The following is a 19,897-nucleotide window of genomic DNA, read 5'->3' on the forward strand; positions in this document are numbered from 1 at the left end:
CAACCTGCCCAATGACCGCACAGTCCCTCTCCCAGCACAGGGACCAGCAGACGCCACCCTGCACTCCACACGCCCCGGGAGGCCTGAGCCCAGCTCTCCCCACAGTGGTGGGTGCTTGCTCCAAACCTGCTCATTCCAGCTCTGCTTGCTAAGGTAATTACATAATTTAAAAATAATGCCAAAGAAGAAAATGAAAGCAAAAGAAATAGTTCTGTGAATACTGAACTTAGCACATTAAAATTTCTCAGCAAGGGCAGGTTGTTTTTTAAAAAAATTATGCAGTTAGTAAAAAAATCTTAAAAATCTCAAGGAATCCCATGTTCCAAACGCTTTGTCAGTGTCTGAATTCTTGATCTACCTGAAAGAAACTGACGCCAAGTGTCCCAGAGGATGCGGTGTGAGTTCACGGAAGAGACTGCAGGATCCGGTCAGCAGGCCCCCAAACTGACTCTCAGCCTTACGCGAACCGACTGGTGGCCCTCGGCCATATACCCAGTGTCCATGTCAGCCTGAAGTGTGACCAGCTGTCTCAGAGAACCATGTCTGCAGAGGCACCCACGTCTCTGGGAGGCTGCACAGTGGGGCAGAGCCCAGCACTGAGCATTACCTGCAGCAGTGCCTGGGTCAAGGAGGGGCTTCACTTACGAACCTGCAGACAGCGACTGTCCTGTCAGGTTGAATGCTGTGAAGCTGGGAGGTGAGCACAGGGAAAAAGTGTGTATTCCACCTACCACTTACACAAAAAGGGTGTGTTTGAACAGGTATTGAAATCATGGGTGGATATACACTAAGTGTTTGAGAGCACTCGGTGCAGGAGGGAAAGCTCTGTGGTGTACAATGCCCCCCTCCGAGGAAAACAGGCAGTAAGTGGCACTGGCTTCTGCAGCAGCCACAAATCAGTGAGCGGCAGCCACAAGAGTTGTTTGAAGTCTGAAGTAAGAATTCTTTGCTGTTAATTTGTTTGTGAGGGGCTTCTGATTGCAGAGACGAGACTAGCTGTCTGCAGACACCGGGACGGTGGCAGAGCAGGGCCCAGGCTGCTGGCTGCCAGCGCACACACAAGGAGGGACTCGGAGCGCAGGGCCGTACAAGGACGTGGTCCTGGCAGTGAGCACACCTCGCTGGACCCGCACCTTGTAAATACTGGGCAACTGTCTGGCTTAGGTGACTTCCAGGACCTCCACCCTCTAAAATTCTTCGACTGTTTCATTAAAGACACCAACCCGGTGCTCCCAGGTGGAAATGTGTCCGTGTGACCCTGGGGCCACTCCATGTCTGACGGCCACAGTGACGTCAGAGCAGCTGCTGTGCCCCTAGGCTCCTCACCGTGGCCTGGGCCCAGAGCAAGTCCCTGCCCTGATGTATGGGTGCTACTGGTAGGAGAAGGGCAGCGAGGCCAGGACTGGAATGAGACGGCTGGAGAAGAGGGCTCCAGGCCACAGCCCCCTCCATCCTACAATAAAAATACACTTTCCATCTTCCAACTACAAATCCCATTAAACTATAGGAACCTAATTCCAAGTCTGACCTAGGGCAACAATTTATACTTGAAGATATTTTTCTTCCTATAATTTATAAAGAAAAGTTCCATGAGCCAGAATGAGCTAAGCTCATGTTTATAAAAACTTCGCTATGGATACAAAGTCATGGGTGGAAATACTTAGAAATCAGAATCAGTCCTACAATGCAATGTTTTTCGACAAAGAAAGAAGCAGACAAGAAAATTCAAGTCTCTGGATCCTCCCCTCTGTAAGCACTGGGCCACGGTGGTCACTGGAAGTGCACACCCTTCACTTGCCCTATTTCCTCTTCGTTTGTCACACGAGGAGGTGGGACTCCATGATGTCTTCCAGCACCAGCTTTCTGAGGCTACTCTAGAGCGTGAACCGCAGTTCTGGATTTAAGAAATTCTGGACGCCCTTCATAATACAGCCGTGCCCCGAAGAACCACCTCCACACCTGGTGCCCTCTCCCAGGGCAGCGTGCAGACAGCACAGGGGCCTCTGCTGACCTGGGCAGACTCCGGCAAGCCTGGCCCCCGAGCGGGCAGGGCTGTGCCAGCAACCGGGAGCAGGGAGGAGAGTGCCAGTGGGGCACAAACCCCACCAAGCTGTTAACCCCACCATCAGAAAACCGGCACCAACCAAAGAGGGGCGGCAGAGAAGTACGACCTGTCTAGGGCTCCACTGGGTCCAGATCAACACGGGGGCACCGACCAGCGAAAAGCTGCTGAGGCCGCCGCACGAAGCCTCAAAGCCCCACAGAGGAGCAGCTCTGGCCGCTCCGTGAAGAAGCGATTGTAGAAGGCAACCCAACCGCGGAACACAAAGCTAGCAAAGTCTGAAACAACTTCCACACCAAAGCGACTGATGGATAAGCATGCCATGTCCACACCGTGGAACGATACCCAGCAGAAGAGACGTGGGAAGTGCTCCGGACACGCCCGTGCATAGTCCCTGGGGCATGTGGTGACCGAGAGGGGAGGAGTATGAGGGAGTCAGAAACACACGTCTGTGTCTGTTTACACTTGCAAAGACAGACACTGGGGGAAGGAAAGAAGGGAGGGGACAGGAGTGGAAGCGAAGACTCCTGAACACACCACAGGGACAGCTCTGCTTTGAGAACCATCAGATCAGAGGAGAACAGGCTCCAACAGTAGCACATGCCCCCCTCGCTATCCTGATGCTGAGTATGCGGGGAGTTGAGTCTGTGAAGAGTCCCTGAGCCACAGGCTCAGATCTGCAGAGCTCACTGTATGTTTACTGCACTTCAATTAAGAGTTTACCAAAAAAAAGGAAATGAAGCTTACAATGTCACACTGGTGGCAGAACCATCAGAGAAAAAGCAACTTTAAAACACAGTCATTTGACAGTATATTCCAAGTGGGATCTGTCTTAATAGGAGCTTTTATTCTAAAAATATTATGTATTGTAGAATAAGGTGTCTAGGTAATCCCGTTAAGATATACGTTTATGTAAAAAGCTCATAAATTTTCACATGGATTGGAACAATCAACAGTCACGATGGGCCCCCAGGCCTGTCAGCTAAGAGACGCACCACAGTGGGGTGGGCACCGACTGTCTGTGGCGTCCGCACACACCCACACTGCGTGCAGCCCAGTGCCTAGGGAACGGCGGATTCCAGGTCTGGAGTAGAGTATGGACCAGACAGGACACCCTGCTGTGGCAGAAACCCAAGGAGCAGCCCATGTCCAAAGAGCACAGAAGCCAACTTGGGGGGAACAGGAGCATCAGAAAAGTGACTTCAGTGGGTTGTAACACAATTCTATACTTTGCCACAAGTTCAAAATACTGGGGGAAGCCACATAGATGCACTGTCACTTTGGAAGTTGCTAGTCCCAGTGCATTCTAAACGTCAAGACAGCGTCACTTCTCCTTTCGCTGCAGTAGGAGCTGTATCTCAGGGTGACCGGACTGGTCAGGGATGCCTTCCTCACAGTCCCACCTCACAGCTACAGGAGGTCTGGGTCCAAACCACCGCAATAAAGCAAGCTCTGCAATAAGGTCAGACGCCATCTTTTTGCTGGTGGAGTCTTGCCTTCAATTTGTAAAATACTCATCATCTGTGAAGTGCAATAAAGAGAAGCACACAAAACAAGGTAAAACTATAAGAATGCCAATTAATAAATGTAGAAATACAATTAGAAAGATCTCTATGTTGCAACTGCCAACTGTAGGGGCTAAATCATGGCCCCTACAGATAGCCAGGTCCTTTGTCTGGAAACCCATGAATGTTGCGGACAGAACAAGTTACGCAGGGGCAACCCAAATGTAATCACAAGTGTCCTTAAAATCACATGCTTTAAAGATGGAGGGAGGGGCTACAAGAAAGGCAAAGACTTCAAGAAGCTGGAAAGGGCAAGAAACAGATTAGCCCCTGGATCCCCCAGCGAGGCCGACTTCAGCCACAGGTGATCACCTGTTACCACGGTAACAGGAAACAACAGACATGAGCAAGGTGGCTGTTCGGTTACTGGTAGATAAAGAAGTCTACGAGGGGCACAATCGGCCTGCTGCCACTGTGTCCACTCACCAGTCAAGAAAGGCAGCCAGGTCTTGGCTGGTGTGGCTCAGCAGACTGAGCGCCAGCCTGTGAACCAAAGGGTTGCCAGCTCAATTCCCGGTCGGGGCACTTGCCTGGGTTGTGGGCCAGGTCCCCAGTAGGCGGCACACGAGAAGCAACCACACACTGATGTGTCTCTCCCTCTCTTTCTCCCTCCCTTCCCCTCTCTAAAAATGAACAAAATCTTTGAAAAAAGAAAAGAAGAGAAACGAGCTAAGCATTGAAGTCAAGATAAAAAGAAAAATTTTCAGAAAGTAGAAGGAATAGCCCTGGCTGGCATAGCTCAGTGGATTGAGTGTGGGCCTGCGAACCAGAGTATCGCGGTTCGATTCCAGGTCAGGGCACATGCCTGGGTTGCAGGCCAGTTCCCAGCAGGGGACTCACGAGAGGCAACCACACATTGATGTTTCTCTCCCACTCTTTCTCCTTCCCTTCCCCTCTCTCTAAAAGTAAATAAATAAAATATTAAAAAAAAAAAGAAAGTAGAAGGAATAAATAAAAGAACTGGTAAAATACAAAACTAAAACAAAAAACAGCTGGGTTGGTCAATCAAAACCAAAATCAGTTTCTCTGGAAAAGCAGTTAAGAGGCAAATAGCTCTTCCCGGTCTGAAAAGAAGAGGAAAGAACACACAGAATCTGAGCTCACAAAGACACAGTATTATCTTTGCCCCATTCTGAAGTAAGAACAGTGCGACAAATGGCAGCAATTATATCTCCAGGTAGATCCCAAGGAAGTTAGAGCTTCTTTGCCCTAGGGGGACCCCATAAATTATTTTTGTATCTCACTGGCATTAATTGGGTTCTGAGCCAATTAGGGGACCGATAACTATAGTCAAGGGGCCGAAAAGATGGGATATAATAGACACGGCCAATCAGAGTCCACCCATGCAGCTGGACCACTTCATCTAAAACAAATGGCTTGCGCATGGCTCCCTGCCACTGGTGTGGCTCAGTGGGTTGGTTGTTGTCCCATGAAGCAAAATGTCACTGGTTGAACTCCAGGTCAGGGCACAGGCCTGGGGTGTGGGTTCGACCTCCCATCAGGGCCTGTGTGAGAGGTGACCTACAGATGTTTCTGTCCCTCTCTTTCTCCCTCCCTCTCTCTAAAAATAAATACATAAACACATATATACATATAACAATCAATCAACCAGATCTTTAAAAAAAGAAGAAAAGGAAAGGATGGTTCCCTGGGGGGGGGGGGGGTCAGGGCACTGTCTGCCTCCCCATACCAAGTGCACCTGCACAGAGACAAGACGTCCCACTAACCACAGGGCAGTTCGGTAACATGCTAAATTTTAAACAGAGCACCAGCCTGATAAATTTACACTAAGTTTAGAAAACAAGACACGACTGAACAAGGTCTACCCTAGGGAGGCAGCAGGATTCAGCATTAGCAAGTGTGCAGAGTTCGCATTTCTAGCCCAGAGGAGGACAAATGATGATGTACACATGACTGGTAAATGGCCATTAAAAAATGCTCCGAAGACTGATGAAATTCAGCAGATACTGTTTGCTTCCTATGGAATGTAATATGAGGAATAGAGAGAAATGGCTATAATAATACTTCCCAGAAGTAAAATATATTGTATTTAGTTAAAATCTAAAGCTACCCTATTGAAATAAGTAACAAAATGGCGAAGACATCAACTGCTGTCAAAGACTGTCAACCATGCAACCTGAGGGGTTGCAGATGACCACCATCTGGAAGGCCCCTGTTATAATGAAAAACCAGGAGAACCGAGGGAAAGTTCTGTAAGCAAAACGGCACGCGCACACACGCACACAAGGCCCAGTGATGCTCAGTCACAGTCCCGGAGACTTACCACAAAGATGTCTGTCTCCCAAGTTCATCTGTACCCCCAAGGAAATGTCAAATAATATCTGTGGTGGGCCGAATAATGGCCACCCAAAGACACCCAGTGCTTCCAGATGCGATTAAACTGACGTTCCCCCGGAGACCGCCCCACCGGCCACTGCAAGTGTCAAATGGCTCCAAAGAAACACAAGGCAGAGGAAAGAGCCGTGTGAAGACTGAGGCTGCAGCGATGCAGCCACAAGCCGAGGACTGCGGGCGTGGCCTCCGGACACTGGGAGAGGCAAAGAACCATCTCTGCCCTAGAGAGCCCCCAGAGGGAGGGTGACCTTGCCCAGTTTCCAATCTCCAGCCTCGAGACACGAGAGAACAGATGTGTTGTTTTAAACAGAACTCATGTGAATCTATGAGTTTGTCTTTCGATACAAGTGCCATTTCAAATTAGCTGGAAGGACAGACGAGGCAATATAGAGAATTAATTAGGCAAACTTGCTCTCCATTCTGAAAAAATTTAAAGGGCGATTCCTCCCTCACAGTGTGCTCCAAAGTAAGTGTCAGCTGGATCAGAGCAGTGGCGGTAAACAGTTACGCCTTGAGGGGACCGAGGGGGAACCTGCAGCGTGGGGAGAGCCTGGTGACGACACAGGCTGCAGGTGCCATCGAGGAGGATGTTGACTCCGTCGACCTCCTCGAAGCTTAAAATTTTGCTCCAGCAAAGACTATCAGGTACGGAAGGCAGGACACAAACAGCTTTTCTCTGTTTAGAAACCATCTGAACAGGCTAAGACATGTCAACACACAGTTCACAGAAAGTGAACACACACTGTAACACAGGCACACGTGTTCACCCTCAGCCCATACTGAGATGATGAAGATGAATGAAGTGATGCTGTCTGGGAAATGGGGAGGGAACCCCAGCTCACCGACCACCGAGTAAAACTGGAAAGCATTTGAGGATACGGAACGACAGATGTATGTGCACACACGCATGCGCGCCTGCCGCACTGCGAAGCAGCTGCTCTCTCCAGGTGCTCTGCAGACGGCAGAGGCACAGGTGTGAGGCACAGGACGGCTCGCACCAGCACTGTCCAGGGGCAAAGAACTAGGAAGCACACAGACTGTGTGTCTGTGAGAATGTGGTCACCACACAGTGTCACACTGAAACCATAAGACAGGTGTGCGGCGAGGGCAAGACAGTGCACAGGACTTGCTTTTTAAAAACTAGCACACGCGCTTCCTCGCACACGACAGGTGTCTACACGGCTGGGAGAGATGGAGAGGGTGGGGGCAGCTGTGGGGGGAGGGGAGGACAGCAGCATGAGACCAACACCCCGACTGACTCGTAAAATAAATGTATTAGGATCACTGGCATCTGAGACTGTCACTGCAGGAAAAGGGAGCCACCAATTTGGAAAGGGAGAAACTGGGACAGACACTGTTGTGTTAGACTGAAATTGGAGGTATTGGAATAAAGGCATATTTTTCAAAATATAGACATAAAAATAGACATGAATATTATGGAAGTCTGAGTACCATCTGCTGTAAAAAGACACGGTGTTTCCTTGAAGGAAGGCTGACCCGGGTCTGGGGCAGGAAAGTACAGGAAGAGCCCAGGGGATCTGGTGGCACCAGAAATCAACAAGGGCTCCGGGGAAGGCAGGCTCTTACCAGAAAGACACAAGCTGACTTTAACGGGCTCCCACTGGTCCAACCTGGGAACGTATGAGCATCAAAATAAATAATGATAATAAAGGGTGATAATAAAGGGTGAATGAAAAGGTAACCAACCTGTCAGCCCAGATGGAGGTAAATGAATGAAGAAACTGGGTGTCTGACAGCAACAGACACTGAGTTTCACAAGGACGTCCCCAGAGCACACTCATGACAAAGACCTCACAGGGGAGAAGACTGGCCGAAACCACCTTAATCAGGTGGGCAAAGCTAATGTCACTGACAGTGGGACAAACCGAGAGCCCGTGCCACCGGAAAGAATGCAAAGCTAAGAAAGCCCACTCCCCTCCTGTGCTGGTCCAGCCACAGAGGCTGAATGTAGTCACAAGAAAGCACCGGGCACACCTGCAACACACAGATGGCGCATCGCAGGGCTGTGCACTCGAAACCTGCGTATCTCATTAACCAACGTTGCCCCAAAGTTTAATAACGACAATGAAAAAGGGACCACCGAACCCACACTGAGGGACGGCCTGCAACCTAACAGCCTAGAAAAGCAACACGAGTGTCAAGGTCAGGAAAGCTGAGGGAAGACGGAGTGAGTGTCTGGTTCTGAGATGGCCCTTCGGGGAGACGTAAGTGGGCGTGAAGGCAGCAGGGTGTCCCTGTCAACTCCCCGGGCGGACGGCTGCAGGTGGAGAAGGAAGATGGTGTCTCCTTTGCGGGAAACACAGCGACGGAGCCAAGGGCTGAGGAGGGCTTATGTGTCCCAGCTTACTCGGGGGTTCAGGAGAGTTTTGCACCACATTCACGACTCCTCCATAAGGATAAGAGTTTTAAAAAAATTAATGGTGGATAGTACTACATTTGTAATTAGAAAAATAAATACCTTGCCTGGGGCTGGCATGGCTCAGTGGATTGAGGGCAGGCTGCGAACTGAAGGGTTGCTGGTTCAATTCCCAGTCAGGGTACCCGCCTGGGTTGCCGGCCAGGTCCCCAGTTTCAGGTGAGTGAGAGACAACCACGCACTGATATTTTTCTCCCTCTCTTTCTCCTTTTCTTCCCCTCTCTCTAAAAATGAATAAATGAAATCTTTTAAAAAAGAAAAAAATGCCTTCACTTGCAAAGAAACACATCAAACTAGGAGATGGGTGGCAAATGACATTGACCATTCAAGCTCCAACTCAAAACCCAGTTTTATTACATATGTTTCATCATGAGAACAATTGTTAAGACCAACACACATATCACCCACATGTTACAAAGCACAGCAAAGCTTTACCTCCATTTCAAGATACTGTTACAAGAACTAAGTCTGTTACACATCTGTTCCAAGTTCAGGAAGCGTAATTTTAAGCCATAGGAAAGTGTTGAGGAAGGAGGCTGCTGGCGGCACAGCCTGGACACCCACCAACGGCAGCACGTGGGGACCCTGCTGGCTCCTCCCCAGGACCCAGACCTCTCAGAGGCTCTCGGTTCCCCCCTCCCCTGCCTTCCCGCCGGGGGCCAGCCTCTGGCACTGCTGACTACGACCACCCACTTACAGACACCAGCATAGGAGCCAGCTATGCCACATGGGGGGGCACTGCCAGGACAGGGGAGCAACCTGGGGGCTGGGGGAGGAAAGTGACCATGCCACCAGTCAAGGGTTAACAGGAAAAAAACACCCCCCCACGCACATGCTGACCACCGCAGAACTGGGGTGGGGTGAGGCAATGAGAAGACGAGCAAAAGAACATTTTGGAATTAAAATATTCTTGTAGGAAGCCGCCTAATGCCTCCCAAGGAAGTTCTGCAGTGGCTGAAATGAAAGTGGCCTCCAGTGAAGCCATGCCCCAGCTGAGAGTACAGACCTACTCACCCCGACAGGGGAGGACCTACAGAGTCCTTCGCAAGCCATTTCCTGCTTGCAGGTTTAGTCCTGAAACTACCAGCACAGCCTGAAACCAAAAGGCTTCTCGGAAGAAATCAAGGGCCAGAGCTGCCCGCACATGCTCTCCAGCTCGGCAGCACCTTGGGTAGTTAGGCATCTGGAAGCCCCAACCAGCCCAGGACAAGAACGGGAGGCTGAGGCACCACACTGCTCCAAAAGCAGAGGCGGCAGTGCAGCTCTAAGGACAGCCATCGGGCTTTGAAAGACCGACTCACCACCAGAGACGCCTTTCCCTGCCTGCCCAGCCAGACTTGAAGACAGCAGCTACACTTACTGATCTCAAGGGGACAGGGCGGTCGCCTCCAGCACCTGTGTAAGCTAAGGAAGGGTGGACCCAACAGCACCAAGTTAGACAGCTTGCCCTGGCTGCAGCTGGCTCTCATCTGGACGTTTCAGAGACCACAGGGCTACACCCGGGAGCCAAGGGGCCCCACGGCCAAGCTGCCTGGCAGCAGAGCTCCTCACCAAGCAGCCACAAGGCAACAGAGCTCTGGTCTCAGGGGCTCGCAGGTAGGCTCCAAGCACAGGCTAGCATGGCAAAACAGAAGCCTGGCCTCTAGACAGCAAATGTATTCTTCAAATTAATCTCACACACCGGATTTAAACCCATTCGGCAGGGCCACCTAACCACCAAAGTTGAAACAATGAATATAATCCAGTAATTCCATTTGAAAGACTCTTACAAATGAGCTAAATAGTAATAAAATTAGAAACAAATCACACAAGAGCAAAGTGAAAAGCAACACCTACACTGATTACAAAGTAGAACCTGTTAGCATAATGCAACATGGTTAGTTGACTTTGCTCAGCCGGGCGCCCAGGCAGTAACTGCTCACCCCTAAAGGGCTGGGTGCCAGGGCGCTGCCTCCAGTGTGAAGAAGAGGCACGCTCTCCAGGGACATGTGCCCAGCTGTCACGAGGGTGCAGCAGAAAGGCAGAAAAGATTGTGGAGGGCCACCCTTCATTCTTTCATTTTTAATTTCTAAAGAAAAAGTTTTAGAAAGGGTAAAAGTTTTCAACACCACACAGCACAGAATCAAAAACCATACATTTTACATTGAGGAGGGTGCATCTCGGCCAGTCACTCACCTCAACCCCAATGCCAAAAACAGCAAAAAATGCCAAATACATGGCCCTCTTTCAAAAATTACTTACCTCTACACCCCTATTGTTTCCTCTTTCCCTCCAGCCTATTTGTTCCAAGGTGTCTGGTCCTTTTGGGATGAGGGCCATTTCTCTAGCTCGGCCCTGTCCCCCAAGGTGTCTGTTTGGCAGCCTCTGCAGGAGAGCAGCACTCTCCAGAGCCTCCGGGGGCAACACTCCTGATGGCTGAGGAGCCGTTGCCATGCAGGTGGTTGCCATCGAGGCACCTGCAAGAAGACAGCCCCTGTCTTCTCCTCCCCTGGAGCCACACCCCCAGAGGTTTTTGGCTGACTGCGAACCAAGGTGCAGGGGAGAGCGTGGCCATCAGGCCCTCTTGTGCCTGCCTGCCCTGGGTGGCGTCAGAGACTCTGACTGCAGCGCCCTGCTTCCCAGCCCCCTTTCACCAAACTGCAGCTGCTCAGGCCAGATGATGCAGGCGCCAAGCATAAGACCCCAAGTCCACAGCACGGAACTTCCCAGAAGGGCCTCTCGGTCTCTGCAGGGGAGTAACATCACATCCTGAATGCATCCAGCAGAAGCTGACATTATTCCTCCTCCATAAAGGAACCCAGAGGAGCATGAGTTCAGCCTGTGCCATGCGTAGAAGCTTTAAGTGTGGTCACTGACCTCAGGGCCAGAAAGAGCGTGTGTCCAACTCACCGGAGGTCGTCAGTCAGTGGGAGAGCTCAGCAGAGGGGACACCAGGCCGTGTCCTCTCCCACTTAGCACAGCAAGGCCAAGAACTACTGCTACTACTGCTCTGCTTCAGAAACTGGTTCCCAGCTCACATTCCCCAAACAAGATGCCAGCCAGTGGGACAGAAGGACCGTGCAGATAATGGTGACAGTATTTCCATAAAAACACACAGCAGCGCGAGCACCTGTGTGCGGCCAGCACACACCTCTGCCTCCCAGCAGCCTGTCCACCCAACCGCATCCAAACCTTCAAAGGAAGCTGCTCTGGGACTCCATCTGCCGAGGCCACAGACCGGTGGCAGCCAAAGCACAAGAGCAACACTGTGGGGCGTTCAGACAGGCTTCCTTCTACATCTAGCATCTCCCTCGAGCCTGGAAAGTGGCCTTGGAAGCAGGAGCCTTTTGTAAGTTACCCTAAGTCAGTGAAGGACAAGGGCTCAGAATGTTCCCTTTTTTAGCAGTTAACACTGTGCTGTCCGTTCATCCCCTCCAAATAAGCACCTCCAGGACCAGGTTACCTGCTGCGCCACAAATGTCCACGTCAAGTGATGACTTAGCTCGTGACCCAGACTGAGGGTTGGGGGCAGGGGACACCAAGAGGGAATTTACCTCACGAGACCTGGCTCAGGTGGCCGGAGATGATGCAACTGGGTTGCTGCAACAGGATGATGGACATACTACTCCAGAGAGAGCCTAGAGTGGAAAGCTGACCGCGGAAGGTGGCTGCATATGGACTGACAGCAATCACCTGCAGGTTACCATGGAGATGAGCCCTGAATGCATTAGGATTAGGGCTTTGATTTTTCCACTTCCTTACCTGGACCTACTGATGAATATGCACTTGGTGAAAAACACCTGCCTGATGACTGAATCGATGAGAGATATTCAAATTCCAAGGAACACAAGACAAACAGCTCAGTGAGGGTTTTCTGTCGGCACCCCCTTGTCAGCAACTGTGACACGAGGACTCCAACAGTGCAGGGGACACAGCCCCACTTCAGCCACTCCCGTAAGCAGCTCCACTCACCAGTCTACTCTCAACTGAGACAGGGCCTGCGAGGGCTGCATCCTAGAGCCCTTTCAAGGACTGACCCTGGAAAGCAGGACGGCTCTAAGTCAGTGCGGCCGGCCTACCACAGGAGTCAGCTGCTCCTCGTGGGGCTGTCCAGGGCCCTCAGGATGCTGCACACCTCTGTACTCTACCCAGTGGGTGCCAGTAACACAGCTGTGTCATGACAAACAAGAGGCTTCCCACAGCTGCCAGATGTTCTCAGAGGGCAAAGTCGCCTGGCTAACCCGTTGCTGTAAACAAGGGCGTAATGCTTGGCACGTGAGGAGGGCAGCAAAGAGTAAGCTTTACGAGGCAAAGCTCTCTGCGTCACTCATGCGCACGTGAAAGGGACCAGGGTAGGATGCTGGGAGTGTGACCAGCGGCTCCTTGTGTCATCCTTCCAAATTCGGTTACTGATAAACTGACTTGACCAAGGGTTCAGAGCTTTCAAAGGTGGGCAGCGAAGTGTGTGTGTGGGGGGGACCCACAAAGATTCTGCTTTCTAATCTTTAAATGGAAGAAGCTCAAGTCCTACAGACCAAGAAACATCCAATGTCCCAGGGCTGATGAAGAGCAGGTCCAGACTGAAGACCAGACTGCTGACTCCCAGTCCAGAGAAGCACGCCTTCCCCACCTCTGGGGACACTCGGCCCTGTCCCAGCTGGAGCGCTGACGCCCAACAGTCTAGTCTGCACCTGAGAGACAAGCACTGCTGCCCTCTCCCAAGCCCCTGCCAGGATCGCCTGAGGATATCAACGCAGACAAATAAAGGGCAAACCTAAGAGAGTTTTCAGAAAACACTCATCTGAAAGAATCCATATCGATGGCCCAATGGCACTTAGGCCGGCACCTTCCCGCCTCTCCCTGCCCAGGTGCAGTCTGCTGTCCCAGGGGTGGCTTGGAGGCACAGCTGTGCCTCCTGACAGGGCTCCTCACCTACAGCAGAGCCTGGGTCAGGACGGGCAGGGCTGAGGGGCTGCCATGATGCCGACTGTGTTAATTCATTAACAACACAACAAGCTTGCTGCAGCTGTCACCCAAGGAATGTGGTTTTTTGCATTAAAATACTGTAAAATACAACTACAACAAGACAATGCAAAAACTGGCAATCCCTCCTGATTCTCCCCAAGAGCTATCTTCAAACTTAGTGTCTTAAGGTTTTTCTTAGATACATTAATACATGGTTTATGTAAAAACAGGATCACATTAATGTATTGTTTCACCACTTGCTATACCCATTTTCATTAAAAAATTCATCATGTTGTCTTCCCAAGTTTTACATACAAACTGACCAGTTAGCAGCCACCTGAATAGGATGAACACAACCTAATAACCCCCTACCGATACTGCTTCCCCTGCCCTTTCTTTGGTGACTACAAACATGGCTGGAAAGAATATCCTCTGCCCATGGCAGACTGTAGCTCCACAGGATCAAGTCTTAGAGATACAGTCACGTGATGACGAGGGACCCCCCAACGGCTCCATGACAACTGCCACCAACCACATATACCTGACCCCTCATCCTTAATAACTCAAATGGTCATGTTTATTCTTCCCCATCTGTAGGGAAATGTGATTTCAATGTCAATTCTTTGATTATTAGTGAAAACTGAAACCCTGCTTTGCTTACTGGCCATTTGACCCTCTTAACCCTGAAGCCCAACCTAATCACAACCTCTGCCACTTCTCTGCCAAGGTGTTTCAGCACACAGTAGGACAAAGCCAAATACACAACTGGGCTACTAAGGAGAGAAGCAAAGAACAGAATAAACTACAAATTTCGGTGAAACTCAAATTATAAGCTAAAAAGAACACTGCTAAAAGGCACCCAGGCAAAAGTAGTAAGAAAAGCCTCTCAGCCCCGGCTGGTGTGGTTCAGTGGTTTGATGGTCAGCCTACGAACCAAAAGGCCGCTGGGTCAATTCCCAGTCAGGGCACATGCCTGGGTTGCCAACCAGTTCCCCAGTTGGGAGCGTGCGAGAGGCGACCTATCAATGTATCTCAGGCACATAGATATTTCTCTCCCCCTCTTTCTCTCTCCCTGCCCCTCTCTAAAAATAAATAAATAAAATCTTCAAAATGCTCTAAAAAAAAAAAAGGAAAAGAAAAGCCTTTCAAAAAGGACAGTTTTACCGCTCATGCCCTGGCCAAAGGCTGTGGCTTGTCTCGGTTTCGAAAGAGAGTCTGTGGACTGGGACACCTGTTAGAGTGGCGGGTGGGAGTCTTTCTGAAGACAGAGGAAGTAGGTTCTTCCAGAGCTACAACTAAGACGGCAGCCTCCTCCCTCCCGTTGCCCCCCCCCCCACACACAGGCAGCCAAGCAAGAGGCAGGAAGGCACTGAATATTTTCTGGATAATCCAAAGAGACCCAAAGAAGCTGACAGGATGCTTTCAGAAAATGGCCCTGCCAGGTGCCTCCAGAGTGAGGCACAGTGTGCAAGCCCGACCATCGGTGCAGAGGCTCCTTGACAAATGAGCAGGCAGGCAAACATCACCTGGCCACCCGAAGAAGGATGTTAGGAAAAGCAAAACCCCCACACAAACAGAAAGCAGCATGAAGGAAACAGTGACTTCAGGGAAAAGAAAGCTTTAAAACTCGCTCAAGTCCTCAGAGAAGATGCCAGATCCATGAAACAAAAATCAGGAGATTGCAAAATAGGAATGGAGAGAACAAGAGAAAGCTGTTTCAAAGGAAACAGATTGAGAGATATAAAGTTGAGAATGTCTCCCAGAAAGGAAATGGCACACCTAAGAAAATCAGGGTCACTCCAGAAGCTCTAAGACAGGGGTGTCAGACTCATGTTCACCGGGGGCCACATCTGCCTTGCGGTGGCCTTCAAAGGGCCGAATGTAATGTTAGGACTGTGTAAATGTAAGTGCTCCTTAACCAGGGCCAAGGAGCTCAGTGCTGCCGCGGGGTAGAAACAAGGTGCCAGGCCGGATAAAACAAGGCGGAGGGCGGGACTGGGGCCACGGGCCTTGTGTTTGCCTCCTGTGCTCGAAGAGCTTCATTCTAGAAATAGAAAGTGAATGGGAAAAAATCAAAGCAATAAATCAGAAAAAAATGCCCAGCTTTGAAGAATGAGTTCTCAAATCACCTCAAGTGTGGGCAAGACAGTAGATAAAAACAAATTCCAAGGGACATCAGTACACTGAGTATTTCCAATTTTACAGAAGGAAAATCCTTGAAGCTACAAAGAAGAAGACAGTCACACAGAAAGGCTTCAGCACTAACACCAGGAGGTGGGGGACAGAGAAGCACAAAGGTGCCTCCGCTCCCATTCAGTGACAAGGGGAGTAAAGAACTTCCACGCATGCAGGTTCTTAAAACTTTCCCTCCTGTACATCTTTTCCTAGACAACACCTTGAGGAACTGCTCCATCAAAATGAGAGGGGGAAACATCAAGAAAGAAGAAAAACATGGTTCCAGGAAAGTGGAAACCCAACACAAAAGGGGTGGTGAGAGCTTCAGGGAGATTCCAGCAGGTCGGAGGCCTGGGACAGATTTACTCACAATGAGATTAATACATGGAATTTCACTGGATAAAAAGGACTAAATTTCTTGAAAAGATTTAGACAAATTGGTGAATCCGGTGTCGAGTTTTAGTGACAAATACACAAACAAGACTCAGAAGAACTTCATGGAAAACAACAACTTAGCCAGGAAAGGAACAGTGATCCATGACAACACTGTGTAGTCAATATAAAGGCTAAATACTGAACTAACCAATTAAAACTGTACCTGCTCTGGGCAGCCATGTATGTGTCTGCACAGCAAAGGCAGAGAGTAAAAGAAAACTCACTTCACATCTGCTGAGTCAAGTGAAGAGAATGTGTGATGCGGGAGGGAAGAGCAACAATGAGCAAGCGAAGCGTATGTATGCTACTTAGAGGTGACAGCAAAAACCAGAGGGATCAGCTAAGAGCTGATGTGGGTGCTCCGCAGGGCAAGACATGTAACTGGGGGGAAGGAATTCAGAGTTTCTCTTTACAAGCCTTTTAAGATTATTTGACCTCTTAAAAATAACAGGAAGATACATACTTGATCTGAAATAAAACTAATTTTAAAATTCATATGAATGCCAATAAAAAGTAGTAAGGGAGAGTATACACAGTCAATGCATTGTTACCAAGTCAACAGCAAGCATCGAGATGACTAACTGCGCGACGTCTGGAATGTGTATGGCTCCTCTCTACCGCCTCCCAGGAACTTTGGTGGGACTTAAAATAGCAGCGTACTAGGGCTGTCACTTCCAAAATGTCTCTGATTGGAGAAAAAGAATTTCGCTTAGCCCAAAACAACTTATATAATAAATTTTTAAAGTGTGTACACATGAGAAGTTTAATTCTTCTCTTGCTTTTGAATGTTGAATGCTGTGGTGTTTCTATAATTTAAAGGAAAGGGCACTGTGACACACTGATGTTCTCAGCTGCTGTCTACTCGGTCAAAAACTGTTACAACATGCATCTTGGATTTTTGCTGCCTAACTCAGCAGCTGAGAACTCAGCTGTATACTGTTTCTTCCAGGAGCTTGGTTATTCACAGAAAAGGGAAAAGCCTTCCTATGTATCGTCACTGGCCCTGTGCAAGGGATGCGTGCTGAAGGGGTGATATCAAACACAGGGTGGGGCAAAAGTATGCTTCCAGTTGTTTGTATGGAAAATAATACAACAATAAATAAGTAATAATACAAGAATAAACCTCATGCTTCAAGAATTCACAACTGCAAACCTACTTCTTCCCCACCCTGTAAAACTGCTCCTCAGTACTTCAAACAGTGTGTTCTCTGCTCAAGCCCTTTTGGTAAGGGACTACATTTCAGGTCACGGAAGCATTAATGGAGAATCTATCTGATTCACTTGAGACTAAAGGTCACAAGTCACCCTGGCAGGCGGTGTGATCACCTGAAACCCTATAGGTCTTACGAAAGAGCACCATGTCCTTCCCCACCGGCTCTCAGCAAGTCCATCACCCTCTGAGGGGTCGAAATGCACCAAGTTCTCCAGTTCCTGACAAGACACATCCAAGTTTCAGCGGCCACACAGCCCCTTTGCATCAGCTGGTCTTCCTGCCTGGGACTCCCCATCCTCCCAACTCCACCTGGAAAAGCTTACTCATCCTCTAAATCCCAGTTCAAGAAACACGTTCTACCCTTGCCTGGTGTAGCTCAGTGGATTGAGCGTGGGCCTGTGAACCAAAGGGTTGCTGGTTCTATTCCTAGTCAGGGCACAAACCTGGATTGCTAGCCAGGTTCCCAGCAGGGGTGCGCAAGAGGCAATCACACATTGATGTCTCTCTCCCTCTCTCCTTCCCTTCCCCCCTAAAAAACAAAATAAAAAAGATTAAAAAAAAAGAGAGTGCTTTGTGAAGACTTTCCGACAGGTAATGCTGCCTCTTCTTTCCTCTGTCCACATGCGGCCCTGTCTTCACTACTGCACTTGGACCACCGTAAACTAGTTATTCTTTTACCAGTGAACCCTCCAGAGCAGACCACAAACTGCTCAAGGGGGGAAAGTCTACATCCTCTTCATCTTTGCACCCCCAGACTCCTCAACAGTGTATGGCACACAGCAGTTCACAACAAACGTTCCTGCATTTGAACTGTTGAAGAAATGAGTTACGAGGCTGGAGTAAGACCATCGAAAGCCCCAAACAGCAAAATTAAAGAAAAAAACACTTCAAGAAGTGTTTTTTCCAGATGAAACTCTCCAATCTGGCAGCTGAGAAGTCAGCTTGGCCCGCGGAGAGGGCACTGCAACAGGGCTCCCAGGGGGCCCAGAGGCGCTGCGCAGTGCGGCCCAATGATCTCAGGAATGTTCTCATGTTCCCCGCACATGTTCCCAGGTGGTGTTCACTTGATCAGAGAGGACGTGAGCCCTCAAACAGTGCATGGTACACAGCTGAACTAACGACAGCTACAGGGAAGTTCCGTCCTCGATGTAAGTTACTTAACAGGCTTTCAAATGTTCTTCCTCAAGGTCTGAGGGGATATGCTCCGTTTTCTCCAACCCTAAAACTTAGGAAAGGTTGCTGTTTCAGACCGAGAGAACTGGAAGTCACAGGACAAAAGCCGCTGTAAACCAAATACCTTCTCAACCAAACACTGCTTCCAAACATCCTAACATTAATCGTAGTTAATGAGTTTACTGTGGGGGTTTGTGGAGTGTTCAAAATGACCAACTATAAACCTCCATGTTATATAATTCCAGGTTTGCTCCCACACATGTCCGTCAATCAGCTGCCTCAGACGAATCCTGACTGTTAACTCCCTTTCTTAATAGGGCTCAAGAAAGTTACCTGCCACGAACCTGAGTGTTCTTAAGCCGACCCAAACTCAGGTGAAGTCACTGCCAGAGGGCTGAGGACGGCCAGGAGATGGTGGGCCCAGAACAAAACCCAAAGCAGAAGGGCCAGCCATCCTTCATACTGATGTCTCATTGACCAGCAGCGTTGTTTAATAAATAGCACATGGGTCGATTTTTCCGTTGGTTTTACGAAGTATTCGAACTCCATGCAAAGTCTGGCCCTCTCGTTTCTAAGGCGCGTCAGAGAGAATATATGGCAGCTGGCCCAGAGCACCTAACCACTTTCCAAAAACCACCCTCCGTATCCCCTAGTGTCAGAAACAGCTTCAGGTTCCCAACAAACACGATGCCATAGCCCGTCAAAGACTCGAGATTGTGTTCACTTCCAATCGGGAGTGAGCTACAAAGGTTTCCTGTGCGCGGGCGTGTGCGCCCAGCCTTGAGGAGAGTGTCCGACGGCTGCCGGGCCCGCAGGCCGGTGGGCGGGAGAAAGGACACCCCGGGCGGGGCAGAGGGCAGCGCAGGTCCCACCCGGGCCGGCCCGGCACGTCGCCCTCCGGTCCCCGAGCCGCGCAGCCGCAGTGGGCCAGGGGGGGGTGCCCCCTCTAGATCTCACCTCGCGACTCAGACCACAAGAGAGCGAGGGACCGCACCGCCCTACCCCCGAGCGCAGGCCCCAGCCCCGGGCGCACGAAGGCCACGTCTCCGGGGACGGGCGCCAGTCTCTGTGGTCTGAGAACAGGCCCTCCGACCCACGTGTCCTGCGGCAGCCAATCGACGCGAGGGCCACGACCATCGAGGCGGCGGCAGGGGGCTAGAGCCGCCCCGCTGGTCGCCTTGCCGCCCCCTTCCCGGCCCCGCTCCAGAGTTGCCAGCTCGGTGCTGCCGCCCTCTCCTGCAGGGAACAGTCAGAGGCAAAGGCGCTTCTCCTTGCCGTCGTTCTGCACTCTTACCGCCACCTGCCTTCCCTTGACCTCCTCTCTTCTCAGAAGTCACTTAGCTTATTCTAAAGAATTTCCCTTCAACTCACTCTAGTCACCCACAGACGAAGAATAGCATTACCTGTTCCAGTCTTATCAGCGTAAGGAAATCAGGCTCACAAGGTGGGAAATGTGGCGAAACAGGGACAAGCCGCCATCTTGGTAAAGGAGAAGAGGCTCCGCTTGACCTCTCCCCCACCCCCAGTATCTATATGGC

The 19,897-nt window shown here is 50.2% G+C and overlaps 1 protein-coding gene across 1 annotated transcript in view; it reads right to left on the bottom strand.

Annotated features, from left to right (window-relative positions):
* HDLBP (high density lipoprotein binding protein) overlaps positions 1-19,881 on the bottom strand; it is a 62,068-nt gene extending 42,187 nt beyond the window's left edge. Inside the window, exon 1 of the mRNA XM_037161379.2 lies at positions 19,763-19,881. The gene's annotated coding sequence lies outside the window, so the exon portion shown is untranslated. The remainder of the gene's footprint in view (positions 1-19,762) is intronic.
* Positions 19,882-19,897: the final 16 nt, after the last annotated feature.

This window comes from Artibeus jamaicensis, unplaced genomic scaffold (genome assembly GCF_021234435.1).
Source record: "Artibeus jamaicensis isolate MK-2021 breed Jamaican fruit bat unplaced genomic scaffold, CSHL_Jam_final contig_944, whole genome shotgun sequence".
Classification (NCBI taxonomy): Eukaryota; Metazoa; Chordata; class Mammalia; order Chiroptera; family Phyllostomidae; genus Artibeus; species Artibeus jamaicensis.